Here is a 15,815-nt window from a genome sequence, read left to right on the forward strand (position 1 = left end):
TATCAAAAGTGCGATGTTTATGTCTGGACTGAGTGATCTAAGTGCCTTTGTATTCTCTGGAAATAAGAAATCCTATTTAGGCTCCAAATCATTTAACTAATTTAGACAGTAATGTTGACCAACTGCACCTGAAACATTGTTGGATAAGGTCTCTGGCAAACTATAGAAGAACCTGTAGTGACTAGCTCAGATGTAGGCATTCACACTTAGATTCAAGTATTATTCATAGTCTTGTAATGGTAAAAATTAGACTGACTTCAGAGCTCATGATTAATACTGTCACTCTGCCATAACTAGATTCTATTTCTACTACAGTTTTGTGGAGGATACAGAATTGAGCATTTGTGGCTTTGCTGCATTATATTTTATCTCAGTGATGCACTTAAATAACTTCAGTTCTGGACAGGCTATCTACATCTTATGACTGACATAGATTAATGAGGAGTCTGGAGGTACGCATATCCAGAAAGAATAGCAGTTTTCTACTCTATGCTTAAAAGAAACAAGGTTTTAATTAGGAGGTTGTCTCCTTTATGCCTGTTTGTGGTCCAGGCAGATGGTGCACTAATTATCTTTACAATTATAGTGTTTGGAGTATAAATAATATTTTTTTCTTTTCTTTTTAAAGATTTCAAACATAGTTCATTAGTTCTGTAATCACACTGGGAGAAACTCCTCCTGTCGCCCCGTGATTCTGTCTAGGAGACAGAGTGGTTGAGGGAGCTGCTCTGTCTTTATCTGACAACCTGGATTTGGGTTTTATGAATAAGATTTCATTCTTGCATTATGCAGGTGTGCATGTGATACATGTACTCCTGTTGCTTATATTCAAGTTAAGATCCATCTTGGTCTTTTTAAACAGATGACTGATAAACTGTATTCAGTTAGGGTATAAATAGAGGCCTATACAAAACCGATTCACATCCAGGGAAAGGAATAAAAGAGGTATTTCAGGATGTTTGCATTATGCTTGATGTCCAAAACAATATTAAGTGTTTTAATTTTATTTCTTCCACACAGTATGTTATTAAATTTGCAATAAAAACATCTCAAAAATCCAAAATATTTTGTTTTAATTTGTACATATTAATTTCCTGGACATGTCAGATAAAAAAAGCCAGACTTACATGTCTGCCAATAGGGGCCTAAGAAGTAAGGGGAACCCAAATAAACCTTGTAGGCCAGCTGTACCTTGTGTTACTGAGGAAGAAACAACAGCAAAACAAGAGAAACCAACCAACAACAAAACCTCCTATGCCCATTGCAGTCTGGAAATTCTCAGATGACCCATTTGGCCTGAGAGTAATATTTATGTCCAAAAAAAAAAAAAGAAGTTTTTCATGTAACACCTCACCCTTTCTAGCCCATGGTCTAGAAAGATGATAGAAAGGATGAAAAAAAAATAGAGGAAGAACTAAAACCAAATTCAATAGAATTTGTTCTATGTGTTGTGCAACACTCTCAACCTCTGTAACTAGAATCTGCTCTTAAATATATTTTTTTTTTCCAGTGATACTCTTGTAATACACAGCTGTACGAATTACCTTCTTATGGGTATTAAGATAGCCCTAACTTTCTCGTGGTCTCAGAGGCATAGGTGTGAACAAGTGAAGATAGAAGATTTGAAGGCCAAGATGAATTTCTGTAGCTGCCCAGACAACCTTTCTCTCCACCATTATATGCAAGTTCAGGTGTTTCTTCCAGCATCTTAGATAAAGTGTATTTTATAAAATCAATCCAATACCCTGAGCATTTACTGAGATGGAAGGACTTCAGGTTCCACTTTTGGTAAGGTTTGAGGTCCAGTGTTTGTGTGTGGGATGTGAGAGTAAGGGCTTGGCACACAAATAGAGGTGCTTGGCCTGGAAATCAGTTACTGACTTGAGCTGGAAGTTCCCTCCAGATCATAGTGCTACTTGGCAGACGTGGACATGCTATATGTGGAGTAACATTCTTTTCTGAGGCTGTTGATGATTTTTGTCTTTGCTGTGATTAAGAATTTAGCAACTGAGAATTTTGCTAATTGGAAATGGGCTTCCTCTTGGTGCATTGACTGGAAATGCTTCAGTATTTACTAAGCTGTGAAAAGGTGGAATGTATCTAACCCCATTTCTCATTCTTGATACATGCTTTTCAAAGTCAGGAAGGTCTGTTACTTTCCAGATGGGGGAGAGATATTTATTCTTTTGCTGAGTACATTTCTTGAGCATAGTCAGTGACTTCCAAATCTTTCTCATGGACTTGATATTGAATGGCTATCAGTTTACTTGAATTAAACACTATCCAAATGTTTGGAGTGTTTTAACACTAACAAATAAAAATTTGTGAGGTTCAGTATTTGTCATTCCATTGTCAGTGGAATGGTCTGGATGCTTCAGAGTTCAGACTATTTTAATTCTTATAATTTGTTTGCTTCCTGATGAGTCCTTTTATTAATGCATATTATTGATGGAGGTGCATGAAAGAAACAATAAATCTATAGTGTTACCAAATATCTGTAGCTAATTGAAAGAGGGAATGAATGTAGGGCACAGGAGAAGGTGACTGGATTCCTGAGGCTTAGCCTGTCACTATAGCACTGATTCTGGAAATAACATGCAATTTGTTAGTAAAGTACACTGAGCCTACCACCAGTGATAAGGCCAATGAACTTTGCTACTGTCAATCTATATCAGCTGAAAAAAATAATTTAAAAAGTACAGGTTCCCTGTTGATTCCCTCAGCAGGCTACAGGCTTTGAGTAATACATCATTGTATCAATGCCACTTCGTTTTCAAGGTGCTGAAGCTCAATTTGTGTGCAATGCCATGAAGTCAAGTACACCGTAGAATTGCAGCTCAGTAGTATGACAAATAACAAGAAAAACAGACATTGTGGAAGAAGTTATGTGATACTGTGACATGTGCATGGCTGCTTCAGTCAGGCATGCTTAAATTCAAATTTTTTTAAAGTAACCCCAAAAATCAGCATGCTACTTTCTACTCCCCTCTCTCATTAAAGAGTTGTGTGCCTAAAGGCAACACTCATCTGATTTGGAAAAGTAAGAAAAACTTTAAGAACGACAGGAGTGGATACATGGGTATTGTGCTCTTTGAAAATGATGCCAAGCCTGCAGTACCAGCAGAGAGCAAATACAGCTATGATCTTTACAGTCAGTGTGACATTCTTGTTGGCCCAGCACAAGGAACCAATTACTGTGGAGTAAATATCCAGTTTTTCTTGTTTGTTTCCTTTTTTTTTCTTCTGCTCTAATAAATAAAAAGTAATTAAACTTAGTCCCCTTAAATGCATGTTCAAACTAAATTGTGCAAGGTAGCTGATACTGATGGAAAGTATGAATACTATGAGAAATACAGTAACATCTGCTGAGAAATCTAGGTTTATAAGGTGGGAGAATAGAGTTTGAAGTTCTGAGTGATTAAAACAGATGCCTTTCTACGCCTAAATCAGTGAATGTCCATCAATGTATCAGCAGGACCTGAAATCCGGTAGGATTTTCTAATCCACCATCTGATTATGTTTTCACGATTGACTCTGCAAACTGGTTGCAGTGAAATGAAATTGGAGATTACCCCTTTTGTACACTGCCAGCAGACAGTAATGGCATAATATAAATCTGGATGCTTATATTAGAAATAAGCCAAATGTGATACTTTAAATGAAAACTGTGCAAAAAGTTAAAGCCATGGTTCTAAGCACTTTAGTGTATAGCCTAGATCCAAAAATTAAACTCTGTTCTGAGTTGTGTGTTGCTGAAGTCTAGAAACTGTATTCCCTCGACATATTTGATTAAGATTACTTAGTTGGACATTTCTGATGACTATTGAGTAAGAATTATTCAAAATATCTAAACTTGATCAAATGCTAACATTTGTCAGGGTTATTTTATTTTTTCTAAAACCAGGCAAGGGGAATTTGGAAGGTGAAAAGGATGTAGAGAATGCTGCGCTGGATCTGGGGATGGGGGTAGACTGGGGATGGCTGCTGTAGCCCATAGGATTAGCAAAGACTTTAGGGAAGGAGGGAGGGGGAAGTCCCTGCTGTCAATCTTACTTCTATCCTTTCCCTTCCAGCCTTCCCCACGCACCTCACTAAACCACTGCACAGCTTACGCTGGTCTGCTGTTACTGCAAAATGGCACTGTGCATCCATTTCTAGGAAACTTTTGAATTAGCTTTTTCTTTTTCTTCAGCATTGCTTTATAAATAGATATCTGTAACAGTATGGAAAAACATCTGTGCACGACCTTGCTATTCAGAAAACCGCTACCTGTCTCTCAGACATTGTGTGACTCCTGTTATCACCTCTCTCTCTTCTTGTGAATCTTCAGTGAAAGAATGTCACTCAGTGTTCATGGCAAACTGTAATTAAATTGTTGACACAGAGGAAAATGCAACTTCTGCAAGAGAATAACCTAAAACAGTAACAGGAAGTATGCTCTCAAAAGTTTCTCTCTTCTTCTGTGGCATATAGAAATTTGTTCTTCTGCTTGTTTTCTTCAGCAATGACTTTATGGGCACCAGCATTTTCCCTGGAAAAAAAAAAAATCCTCATAGTACCTTTCTGTTGAGATGAAAACATGGAAAAGATGACATTCAGTAACTGCATATCTTTGACAATATGCTTTCATATAATGATGCTTCATTTAAAAAAAAAAAAAAAAAAAAAAAAGGTTAAGTTTGCCCAAGACCTTTAATGAAATATCAATTTTCAATACTGATAACAATTATGAATCATGTCTGTCATGGAAAAGGACATTTGTTAGAATTGTCTTCTCATAGGCAGGTTTCAGAAAAATCTTATTTTGGTAAGGAATGTGTATTAATGTATACGTGTGTATATATATATATATATATATATATATTTTGTGCCAGATGGCCATTATGCAGAGTATAGAGTATTCTCTCATGAGGCCAGGGTATATGAGTTAAGGTGTTCTGTTATTGTGGCCTGATGGTACAGTGACAGAAAGTTGATGGGATGACCCGAACAGGTTTCCTAATGCTAAATGTGGGTAAAGCCACTCAGCAAAGTAAGCTCTTCCTGAAATTTGCACTTTGTTTGTATTGCAGCATTTTAAACTCTACATACTGGTAAGAAAAAGGGTTGTTTTTCTCTCATCATGTTACCAAAATGAATGCACAATCATAGAATCATAGAATCATAGAATATCCTGAGTTGGAAGGGACCCTTAAGGATCATCAAGTCCAACTCTTGACACCGCACAGGTCTACCCAACAGTTCAGACCATGTGACTAAGTGCACAGTCCAATCTCTTCTTAAATTCAGACAGGCTCGGTGCAGTGACCACTTCCCTGGGGAGCCTGTTCCAGTGTGCAACCACCCTCTCTGTGAAGAACCCCCTCCTGATGTCAAGCCTAAATTTCCCCTGCCTCAGCTTAACCCCGTTCCCGCGGGTCCTGTCACTGGCGTTAATGGAGAAAAGGTCTCCTGCCTCTCGACACCCCCTTACGAGGAAGTTGTAGACTGTGATGAGGTCTCCCCTCAGCCTCCTCTTCTCCAGGCTGAACAGGCCCAGTGACCTCAGCCGTTCTTCGTACGTCTTCCCCTCCAGGCCTTTCACCATCTTCGTAGCCCTCCTCTGGACACTTTCCAACAGTTTCATGTCCTTTTTATACTGTGGTGCCCAGAACTGCACACAGTACTCGAGGTGAGGCCGCACCATCATGGATTATTACGATAGAAGGTATTTGTAAATTTCATATTATTGTGTCAGGAGGATTTGGAACAGGAGGGGAAAAAGAAAACATAGGGCTGGATGTGCTGTTTTTCATGACAATGTACTCCTAAGATCACAAAGATGGGGGAGAAAGGTGTCCTTTTACTTATTAACAGAGAATCAACTTTTTCCTATGTTTATTCTTAAGGACACTGATAGAATCTGTCTGGAGTCTGCGAAGTGTATGAACCTATTGTTATTGCAAAATCCCAGAAATTTCATTTTAAGACCTATTTGAATAATAGTAGTAAGGGAAGTGCACTTGTTCTCTCCCCTTTAAAAACTAAGGGGAAACAGGACTCTTACCTGGACAGATGTTCAAGATAAGACAGACTTTTGATAATGAGCTCCCCCAAAAGATCAGAAAGCTGTTAAATATAAAAATATAAATTTAAAATAATTGATTTCTTTTGTTGTTTTGGGTGTGGGGGTTAGTGGAGAAAGAGAAGACAGTTTTTAGCTCAAACAGAACACTTCTAGGAACAACTTCTGCCCCACGTGTAACATCCTTGCAGCCTTACCCTTGCATCCCTCTTTGTTTTCAGTTTGGTGAAAAACGGTTTGCTCCTTTCCGAATTGCAACAAGTTCTGTCTTCCTCAGCCCACCACGTTCTGCCATCAGATGTCTTTGGGATCCTCAGATGTCTCCCAGGTATCCTCTGCTGCCTCCTTCCTCCGCTTCCTACTGAAATGTGGCATACCAGCAGTGAACAGACAAATTAGATATGCCCTGCCTACTCAGTGAGAGAGGAAGGGGGTTAGTTGGTCAGTTATTCCAGATGGTGTTATGAGTATGTTTTATTGTTTTGTAACAGTTGCAGTTGGCAAAACCACATGCTTTTCTTCTTGACAAAGAGAAATTGTTAATAACACACTTGTCACAAGAAGGCCACACTAGGCCTGCAGAAACTGTCATGGCTGCCTGCAGGCAGCCAGCTCCTCTGGCAGGTGAGTGGTGCTTCCAAAGTGAGTGTTGCAGTTCCCCTGGTGACATGTTTTCATCCCAGTGACCGCATAACGTGCACTGCCCCTAAATGAGGCTATATGCCTACAGTTGTTGGAGTGCATCTTTAATTTCATAATCTCTAGTCTGACAGAATAGACTCAGGGGAGTTGCACTGATATGAAATGAGTTTTGTTTAACTACCCATGCCTAATTGCAGATCACTCACTGCAGGGTTTCTTCAGGAAGAGACACTGTAAACCACTTTGAAAATCCAAGTACAAAGGCTTGCAGTAGAAATGCCAAAGACCTATGCTGCCATCCTATAGCACTGGGTTGTTGAGTGATGTGGCTTTCCACAGTACCAGTGTCCCCCCAGACTGGTCTGTGACACGGGAAGGGAGAGGGGCTGACTGGCTTCTCACAGAGAGTAGGAATCCACAGCTGCTGACAGAGAAAGCAGAGTGTTTGTTTTTTTTTTAAATGATGAGTGTGAGTTAGGGGAAGCAAAGGGAAGGCAGTTGTTCTCTTGGCAAACTGGGGCCTAACACGTTTTAATGAATGAAGAAATATGTTCTGAAAGCTTTAGAAAGAGAAATGTTTCAAACTGAGCTGTAGGCACAGGGTCACACAGGGCATAGGACTGAAAGGGTTCAGTCCCTTCAGCACATAGCATGACAGTTAAATTGCTTAAACTAAGCCGGCATCTTCCTTGGGAGGAGTGAGGCTAGAAACAAACCAATTAGGCAGCGTGACAGTGGTGGACTGGTGATAAGCCTGTTACATTTTTGGCCAGGTGAGATGAATTAGGGATTTGAGAGGAAGAAGTTAAACTGAGAACTGGTGTAGCTGTACCTGTGGTTTTTTTTTGTTTGTTTGTTTGTTTTAGCAGAATGACTTGCTTAATTTTCATTCAGCAATAGTCCCTTAAGAATTCATTTATCCATTCATAAATCAGAACTTTTCTGTAACTGGATTTAACTCACAAATCTAATGAAGCTGTCACGTATCACACGTACCGTGGCAGATGTTTAAAGTGGACTATTTGTGGGATTTGTGTAGGGAAAGGAGATGGCATCCATAAATCCATTGGTACTGTTTTCTCAGAGAAATGGAAATTGTCTTTGGAGTCCTTGAGTTAGAGCATCTGTCAGGGTGATATGGCAAGAAGGATCAGGAGAGCCACTGTGTTGTGACTGGCTGAACTAAGCTGTCCTTTGGTTGTTTACTGGTTCTGCTGAACCCAGGACTGCTCAGCTTTATCCCAGGGTCTTCTACTGGTACTTAAAGGAGGGTAAAAAATTGTTCATCCTCTTCACCTCTGTTCAGCTAAGTAATTCTATGTTTCTCTGAATAAAGTAATTGAGAGTTTCTGTTGTACAGAAATGCCATATTGAAATGAAAGTGATGTAGTATTTGAAGGCTTTAGCATTACTATACAGTATCCACATGCTATGGCAATTTTACTACTTCAACTTCTGCTTTTTGAGTCAGCATTGAACTTCATAGTCTTTTACTTACTATTTAAATAACAGTAAACTATAATAGCTTATATAATAGCAAGTGTAGCAATAATGTTTGAAGGAGAGGACTTTACAGATAATGTCTTTGAATATGAATTATTTTACTGTTATACTTTGGTACTAGCCCCAGAGAGCTACTGATGGAAATTTGTAAGGTCATGACTGACTTGATGGTGTAGTTATGAATTCCTGCTGAACATTAAGCACATTGCTATTCTTCTCATCTCTGTTTGGTCATTAAGGAAACTGAAGAACATCACATGGTGTCAGAAGTGTGGATTGAGAATGAATTTCGTAAGACTTCAGAAAAGGTCACAGAAAATAAAGGGAAGGGGAATAAAAACAGAAGAGGAACTGAAATAGCTCCAAGCTTATTTTGGAAAAGGTTTTGTAAGTGGATTATTTATGTTCAATTTTTAGAATAGTCTCAAAAGTTTATTACATAACAGGAGAGCAAATATATGCCCTTGACCTTGAGATTGTACTAGAATTTGGGATTATTTAAGAAATATCAGACATAAAAGCACATTGTCAATTAATCAGCTATCAGTTGACAGGAGCGATAAGTCATGTGGGCTAAACTAAGTTGTAGGGAAGAGTACGCTCTGGTAGACAGATGCTATTGAAAAGTAGGTTACTAGACTTCTCAAAGTCCAGAATTCAGTTTCCAGTCCTAGTCTGCTTAGTTACCTTCATGTCCTAGCTCTCCCTAAGTCTTGTACTCTTTTTTTTTTTTTTTTCCCTAGTTGTTAATGCTTTCTTCTTCTGTCCAACTCTTCTTTCCCAGTTTACATGAGCTTCTTAACCCAGGCTTTTTAGCAAGACTGTTTCAGTGATGTCTTCCTGCAGTGACTTTTCACCCACCCTGTTGCCTTCCCTCTCCCCTGTCAGTTCTCAGTGCCAGTCACTTTGCCCTTATAATTTGTCTTCTTCCAACTACAGCACTCCCTTCTAGTTTCCCTTTTCTAATTCCTATCCCTTTTCAGTCCCTGTCATGTTGTCCTTTTTTCAATTTTTGTCATAAATTGTCCCTCCTATATACATAAGAGTTTATTAGCTCTGCATTTATGTTTAGATATCTTGTTAAGCTGTAGTCTTGGTGCTAACATGAGTACTACATGAAGATCAAGAAAGTGGTCTTGGGACAGGGGTATGTGCATGTGGCTTCAGCACTCCTTTACTGCAACAGCAAAGGATTCATCTTTGACACAATACCCACTCCTGTCCAATGATACCTCCAGCACTTCATGTTTTTCAAATAAACAGTGCCCAGAACAACTGATATGAAACAAAGTACTTAGTATAGTATACAAACAAAATATAGGCAGACCTGGATACTTTTAATGTTGATTTTTCATCCCAGACCTTATCACATTCTGTCCTCACAGAAACAAGATGGTGTGAATTTCTCTTTCCTAGAGTACAGGTTGATTCCCTTCTGTGGTTGTGTGACTGTTTATTTATTATAATAGGAGTCATATCTTCAACTTATCTGGTTAGTAAAATAGCTTCTTGCTTCAACGAGGTGAAAACTCTCCTTTTTTACCTCAGTGAATATTTCTTTTTTTCTATGAACCTTACATTTTATTTCAGTCTGTACATTAAAAGCCTTTGTGATACAAGCACTAGAACATACAAGCACTAGTTATACAAAGCTTATTGCTGAGTTTTGGACAACATGGTTGGAGTGACAATTGGCTTGGAGTACCTATCTTCTATTCCTTTATTAGGCTATAACTATTCCCAAACTTGTGTATAATTTTTAGCGTTTTGCATTTTTTAATTGCTTTCAGTTTAAAATCACCTCTTTTCAAGGTTATCTGTGTAGAAAAAATTCTTCCCTATTCTGTGTTTTAAAATGTGACAAAGCTACATGTTGGGATGGTGATTTTTAAATTGTCACTCTTACATGGTGAGCTATTGGTAGAACAGAGAAAGGAGGTTGTTGATTAATGGAATTATTTACAACCATTCATTGTGTTTTTTTTGTATTTTTTTTTTTTCCACATGATCTGGTAAATTAAATCTTCAAATTTTAAGAACTGTGTGTGATGAAACTGAAGGCAACTTGCTTCAGAAAATAGCACAGTAACATGGTAGAATATTAATATGTTATGATGACTAGCATACAAGTTGCTTGCTTTAATGGAAGATATGAGGTAATTTTTTTTAAGTGACCTTTTCCACCAGGGCATGTGCTAAATGCCAGCCAGCTATGCATCAGAAAACAATTATGCCTGGCAGTGCAACTGTTCATATGTTCACGAGGTCTTTGAGGTCTTTAATTTTCCCTGGCATTTTGTCTGAATTGCATTGGAAAGGAACCAGCTTTTTAAAAACAAGAATACAAATATTGTTGGAATATAATATGTTGAATACATGTATAATGATGTTGAGTGAGCTATTTTCTTCTGTTATAAGATGTCTGTAGAGATGGCTGTATTATTGTTGATCAAATATATTAAATGTTACAGAAATCATGGATGGCATTAATTTCCAATTTCAAAATTAATCTAGCATCATTTGGTAAATTACCTACAGGAAAAGTTTTACAAAAGCATGTATTGAAGTTTGCATTAAAACCCCATTGAAAGTAACAGGAATTTGACATTTGTGTGCCTTATCCCCTGCTCACAGCCAGTGAACTAAATTGTTGAACAATTTTTTTCATGTTATTTTGCATGATTATGCTCAGAATGAGTCCAGTTATTATTTGTTTCTCTTTTTGTATTGCTGTTGAGCTAAGTTCATCCCTCTAAAAAGATGAACTCCACCTATTGCAGAAATTGAGAGAAAAAACTGTGCCAAATTTAATTATTGTTTAATATATGCTGGAAAAGGACACAGATACGGTGTTGAAGATGGCATAATAAAAATAGTCTAGGGCAACATAATGCAATGGTAAGTGTTTTAGAGACAAACCCGGGTCTATCCTTCTGTAAACTTGCCCCTAGTACTTTCTGAAATTCCCTTTGCTGGTGGGTCTTAAGCATGTATTTAAGTTAATTCTTGAATCAAGTTTTGCAATAATGGTTTTCACACTTAGCAATTTTCTTTTTGTATCAGTTACGTGCCCTACCACCAATATTTAAGCATTTTGTATAAGAAAGTAAATGCACTGACCATGCTGGTTTCTATTGCGTAGATCATGTTGAGCATATATGTTAGGGGAGGGAGGGAGGATTAGTCATCTCTGCTGAGTTACCCATTATTATTGAAATCTGTCTTTATTACTCATCCTTTTCAGTGAAAGGGTTACTGCATCTCAGAAGAAAATTTTCTTAAAGGGATTTCTTAATGTTATTAAAGAGAGACTTGGACAGGAACTTGCTTCCTGGTAATGAGTGATGTTTTGGGGAGTTCTGTTGGTCCTTTTTCATGGAAGAAAAAGGGGAGGACTTTTAAGAGGCCTTTTTTTTTTTTTTTTTTTTTTTTTTCTCAAGGAGCTACAAAAATGAAATATATTTCATATAAAATATATTTCATCATAAGACTACTATGATTTCATGTTGTGGTATTGTAGAATTGACTAATGTGTTGTAGTGTAATCCCAGAAATATTTTTAGATGGATTCCTTACATTTCCCATTTATGACAGTCAAGTCTGTATCTCAGCAGGACATTCTAGTTCTATGCATGTGTGATATCAATTTTATTTGTGCTTTACATTTACTTTGGTGTTTGGGCTTGTTATTAATTTTGTAAGGTCAGAAATCCTGTAGTAGTAAAAACCCTTGGTTTTACAAATGAGCAGCTCAAGTAATAAAGTATCATGGATGTATTTTCTTTTTGTAAGTGTCCCAATTTTGTATGCACTAGGTTTCAAGCAGTTAATTGTTCTAGCTGAAAAGAAACAAGCTACTCATATGCTTGCCTGTAAGTACATGCATTAACTATTCTGTTTGAATAGGATATTTTAGTACTTTGCCAAAGAGAATGTTATTGTGTAATAGCTCATATTTACCAGCTGTTAAATGTAGTCTTCTGTGTTAGTTGCTTCCTTTGGGTCCTACTATTTTTAAACAAACCCATGTCATTTACTTGCCAATATTTCCTCTACATTGTGAATTATAATGCTATAGAAATAAGTCAGTATCAGACCTGGATGGGAAACCCCTTTCAAAGTAGATAAAGCAGATAAAATAACCAACAAAAGCTTTCTTTACAGAAGTGACTGGGAAAAAAAAAAAATCCAACCACTCCACCACACATGAAAATATTCAGAAATCTGAATATTTTTCCCCAATCTTTTTGGTTTTGAGCAAATGTGTTCTTTTTCTTTTTTTTGTTTTCTTTTTTTTTTCTTTCTTTTATGCTTGAGGAAAAAGCATTGTGGAAATAGAATGTTCAGACACAGAAATGTCCACTGATGAAATATTAGTTAGGCATTTTCAGTCAGCTCTGGATAACAGCAGTTTCTTTCACTGTTTGTTTTTCTTTGAAGTGAGATGTTTCTATATGTTGCAAGGTGGTATTTTGCCTATAAAATGATCTGCATTAGCTACATGCTTTTGCATAGTGTTGATGTCTTGTAGTACATATTCAGCAGTACATTTGGTAAAATCTTTTTGATTGTGACTCATGAAGGAGCAGTAAGGATGAGCTCTTTTCATGTTAGTATGGTTAAAGACTACAAAGATACCCTTCAGTTATTAGCCATTTAAACTTGGCCATAAAGACCTCAAGATTTTGAGAGCCAGATGACCTCCCTCCCCTTGCTCCCTTTCCCATTAAAAACATATACATGGAAAGTTTTCTTCCATCTCTTTGCAGTTTATATCACAGTGGAACCCGAAGTATATTTGGATACCTGCATTATAAACAGGCAATTTGGCCTCAGCTATTTTACATCTAACAGCCTGAGAAGTTAGATGTCCGTTTCCTCACTATCCTTTGATTACTGCTGCCTTTGCTTTCTGTCACTGAATGGATTGTGAAAAGTTGCTTTTCACAACACAGATGTAGGCTCTTGTGCTGCTTTTAACTGGTTTTAATTCCAGGCCATTGGGTTAGGTTGCCCAGTTAGCTATAAGAGGATGCTGGCTAACCACAAGTAGGGACTCAGTTCAGCAGAACAAATCATGTTTGTGTGTACTAGGTAGTGAGCCACATGGAAATGTCTTCCAGTTGCCTCCATGCAGACCTGAGCTTTGAAAAGTTCTTGAAGATGTTTCCCTTTCACATTTCCCAAATCATGTGAGCTGAGTAGCCAGAGGCTTCTTTGGACTCCCCTGCTTCTCCTTGACCTGATGTTTGCTTTCCTCTGATGTACAAGAGCTGGCATTTTTTTGCCAGCTTTTTCTGTGTCAGGTAATAGAGTACAATTTGAGGTTGGCAAAGCATGTTCCTCGGAAGGTTCATCATAGATGTGTGATGGGGCTGTGAGAATGGCATATTAGTAATATAGTAGGACAAACGTCTCCAGGACTGACGTCGCTGTAGAAAACTTTCTATAAAGGAAGAAGTTGTGGGGAAAATACCTGGACAATTTCTTGTCTCCCAGAGAGAGATTCAAGGGCCCCTGTAGTTCCTGTATATTAACAGGGCACAATGACAAGTATCTACAGAAAAACAATAGTCTCTTCTGACTTCTGTTCTCTCATGTGAGTAATCAAAATCCATCCAACACATTCAAAAGGATGACTTTATCAATATGAACAAGTCTTAGGTCAAGCCTTAATTTACATTTGTGGTCCTGTGCTTCTAGCCAGTCAATAAAGCATTGCTTTTTTCCTGTATATTTGTTGAATTCATAGGTTCACATTATCAACTGCCTTAGAAGAGTGCTGGCAGTATAGAAGAATACACTGAATCTTTTCAAGTTTTTCATAATGCTAAGGTCAAACTTCTAAGTATCTAGTGTAAGGGGATTAAGCACAGTAAGACTTGGCTTTACAATTGTCAAATAGTTTAATATCCCCATAATTGTGTCTTTACATCAGTGTGTGGGTTATTTGGTGCACTGAAGATGAGACATTCAAACCATGTAATAGTACAATTCAGGTCTTTCTGTCCGTAATACAATTTTAGGTCTATCAGTATTGATATCTAACAGCAGAGATTGATAGCTTTTAATCTTTCCTAAGCTTTTGCCTGTTGAAGACCAACACAATTTAACTTGTCAGTCTTGTATCCTTCTAGTTAAATGGTTTATAAACCCATTTATTCTCCCTTTATTTTTTTTTATTTATTTTATTTTTATGTTTTCTAATTAACCTAAATGTCAGGGGGAGGAGAGAATGAATGAAAAAACATGGAAGAAGATTGTATCAAGCACATTTTTGTTCAATGTCAACCAGCTGATAATTCCATCTCCGCTAATCCTTCTCCTTTATGGTGCTTTAACTTGTCTTTGCCTTTGATTTATAAGGCAGCTGCCCCTGGCCTAACCCTGCCAGCTGCAGTTCAGAGGGACTCTCACAAAAGACAGGCCTCTGCTCTGACAAATTGATTTGCCACGAGGAATAGTTCCAGTGGAAAAGGGATCTGCCCAACAAGTGCTCAAGTCCTTTCCTGGGGAGCTTACTGTGGTGGCCACACGGGGAGAATTAATCAAATGCCCCCTGAAGAGGGAAATGCTGTGCATGGGTAGAGGGAAACAGCGAGAGACTTGCCTTCTTGCCTAATAATCCTGACAACTGAAACAACTATATTAAATCTAAAAGCTCTTAAGTGGAGGTCAATTGCCAATAATTGTCCTAATTAAATGCAAATATTAAAGTGATATTACAGATTTGAGCCAGACACTATTGAAGTAAGGTAATTAGAAAATAGGACCATCAATTAAAATCTGGAGAAGGAGATACTAGTGTGGTTAAGACTAGACTAAAATCAAAAAATCAACTAAAACTGTGAATGGTAAATAAATTGTATAACTCCTAATTTAGCAAGAAGTGTTAAAAGCAGATGCTGTCACTCATAATAAGCTGGAATGTGATTTTAATTCTGAAGCCATAAAGTAAGTAGGAAGCTAATTTGGAAATATGTATATTGATATACACTGAAGTTTGCTTAATCAGAGTAGCTAGAACAACCCAGGTTGGTGCAGTGTTTGCTATGACAGACACGGATAGTCCTCCATCTGAAAATAATTAAGATAATATGGTGAAAGCACCTGTAGGAACTTTAGGTCTCAAGTAATTAACCTTTTGGACTACACACCAAAGTTAGTGCCTTTACTGCATGGGATCTGGCTGTCTGGGAATTGACAGCTTCAGTAAAATGGGTAAAACATTGCCATGCAAAGTGAAGATTTAGAATCTTAATTATCAGAGCAATGAATAACTAAACTATTTAAGTCATGCAGGCAATTTACTGCTAGGAGATTTTAGTCACTGACAACATTCATAGGATAGCGTGAATTTCTTTGCTAGAAGGTAGATTTAAGAGATTTTTTTTTCTGGTATTTTGATTAGAAATACAAAAGTCAACTACTCTAGTGAAAAAAGTACGTGTAACACAATAATGTGCTTCTGCTATTGTCTTTCATGACTGAACTCTTAGTGTGAACAAATACAGAGTTTGGGTCTGTTTCTGTTTTACGGCTTTGTTAGAAAAGCTAACAACAACAACAACAACAAAACTTTCTCAGCCTTCTCTAAAGAGAATAT

The 15,815-nt window shown here is 37.6% G+C and overlaps 2 long non-coding RNA genes across 4 annotated transcripts in view; one reads left to right on the plus strand and one right to left on the minus strand.

Annotated features, from left to right (window-relative positions):
• The window catches only part of LOC311444537, a 255,592-nt gene that overhangs the window by 32,308 nt on the left and 207,469 nt on the right, over positions 1 to 15,815 (plus strand). The window lies entirely within an intron of this gene.
• On the minus strand, positions 4,463 to 6,392 carry LOC311423809. Its single transcript, XR_014685861.1, has 3 exons — positions 6,262 to 6,392; positions 6,047 to 6,108; positions 4,463 to 4,531 (listed from the first exon to the last, which is right to left on the minus strand). It is a non-coding gene; the product is annotated as an uncharacterized lncRNA (long non-coding RNA).

Source organism: Aythya ferina, assembly GCF_964211825.1.
Source record: "Aythya ferina genome assembly, chromosome: 1".
In the NCBI taxonomy this organism is placed as follows: Eukaryota; Metazoa; Chordata; class Aves; order Anseriformes; family Anatidae; genus Aythya; species Aythya ferina.